Source organism: Microtus ochrogaster, chromosome 7 (assembly GCF_000317375.1).
Source record: "Microtus ochrogaster isolate Prairie Vole_2 chromosome 7, MicOch1.0, whole genome shotgun sequence".
Taxonomy (NCBI): domain Eukaryota; kingdom Metazoa; phylum Chordata; class Mammalia; order Rodentia; family Cricetidae; genus Microtus; species Microtus ochrogaster.
This window is the reverse complement of record NC_022014.1, coordinates 19,802,818-19,804,927: the sequence shown is the minus strand read 5'-3', so window position 1 is coordinate 19,804,927 and position 2,110 is coordinate 19,802,818. Positions and strand designations below refer to the sequence as shown.

The 2,110-nt window shown below is 46.1% G+C and overlaps 1 pseudogene; it reads left to right on the top strand.

Moving 5' to 3' along the window:
- The first annotated feature begins 1,056 nt into the window (after window positions 1-1,056).
- Window positions 1,057-1,555, top strand: LOC101982858 (annotated as a pseudogene).
- Window positions 1,556-2,110: the final 555 nt, after the last annotated feature.

Sequence of the window (2,110 nt, the reverse complement as noted above, 5' to 3'; positions counted from 1 at the left end):
AAATGGAATTACAGACATTTGTGAGCTGCCTTCTAGGTGCTTGAAACCCAGGTGTAACTCCAGTTGCGGGGATCTTACTCCCTCTTGTGGCCTCTATGGGCACTGTACACATGAGTTACATATACATGCAGGCAAACACTCATACAGACACACACACACACAAGATAAATAAAAATAAATAAATCTGAGGCTGGAGAGATGGCTCAGTGGTTAAGAGCCCTTGCTTCCCTTCCAGAGGGCCCAGGTTTGATCTTCAGAACCCATATGGTTGCAGCCAGCCATCTGTAACTCCAGTTTCAGAGGATCCACTGTCTTCTGAACCTCTCAGGACACCAGACACAGACATGCATGCAGGCAAAACACCTGTGCACATAAAAATTAATTAATTAATATTGTGGTTTATTTGAGAATTAAGTCCATTAAACCTAAATTTGCTCTGGCAGGCGAAAACTGGCTTATTGGATCTGAGGGTAAACGGAATAAATCAGCTCATGTACATTACCACTACCTGTTCTGTGGTGAGCCCACAAGTGCTATTCAGATCTACTGGACTATCCATGGGAAGTGTAAACATACACTCCACTTGGACTGGCCTGTTTTGGCAGAGCTACGGGCATACTTGTCCTTTGGATAAGTCACTGTCATTTCTGTAAAAATCTTGGGAAATCATGGCATTTCTCCCTTCTATAGTATCTCAGCAGTGTATAAACCTGATTTCCTGTATAACAACTAGATACCTCCCCCACATTGTGAAACCATGGTGTGAAAAGGATTCAGTCAAGTCCTTGTTCTCACAGCCAAAATCTACATAAAAATAGTCCCCCAGAAACTTTTGATTCACAGGGGTCACTGAGAAGAAAGGACCTCATACAGAAGGTCATATGTCTGCTCTAACAGCAGACTCAGGACGGTGTAATCTATGGTCTTCTGCTCTGACTTAACAGGCTACTAGTAGTCTGTATTTACCCTTTACCCTGCTTTCAACTAACATAGGATTATACATAGCCCAGGAAATTAATTGTTTATACAAGAAGAAGGCCTGAGCTTTTCGTCAAGATGGCGCCGAAAGCGAAGAAGGAAGCTCCTGCCCCTCCCAAAGCCGAAGCTAAAGCGAAGGCCTTGAAAGCCAAGAAGGCAGTGCTGAAAGGCATCCACAGCCACAAAAAGAAGAAGATCCGCACATCGCCCACCTTTCGGTGTCCCAAGACCCTGCGGCTACGAAGGCAGCCTAAATACCCCCGGAAGAGCGCGCCCAGGAGGAACAAATCAGAACCCCGTACCCCGTACCCACTAGCTTGACCACTATGCCATCATCAAATTCCCCCTGACCACCAAGTCAGCCATGAAGAAGATAGAAGACAACAACACACTTGTGTTCATTGTGGACGTCAAGGCCAACAAGCACCAGATCAAACAGGCTGTGAAGAAACTCTATGACATCGATGTGGCCAAAGTCAACACCCTCATAAGGCCCGACGGAGAGAAGAAGGCATATGTTCGGTTGGCTCCTGATTATGATGCTCTGGATGTTGCCAACAAGATTGGAATCATCTAAACTGAGCCCAGCCGGCTAATTCTAAATATATACTTTTTCACCATAAAAAAAAAAAAAAGGCCTGAATCATTAAAACTGGCTTCAGAGAGAAAAATTCTCACCTGGGCACCCTGCTGGAGTCAAAAGCAGGGGCCCCAGATAAGATTCCTGTTAACCAGCTAGATGCCAATGCAAATCAAGCCCACTGGTTAGTATAGCTACCAAGGCTGTGTTCTCAGCAGCAGGGGAACTCTGCAGCCACGCCCCTCTGAGACATAAGGTGCTTCCTTGCCAGATCCACCAGTTTCTTGTGACTGTGACAATGCGTGCTTGATACCATTGTTACCTCCTATGGGATTGTTACCTGCCCGTATGCCTTTATAAACTGACAACTTTGTGGAGATCACCCCCTTTTCTATGCCTGATGTCTGATGCCCTTACGCCCTCTTTTCGCCCTTATGTCTGGGGCTTTGCCCTTACACCTTACGCCCTCTTTTCACCCTTATGTCTGGGGCTTTGCCCTTACACCTTATGCCCTTCTGCTTCTTCTCCTTCTCCCTTCTTTCATCCCCCACC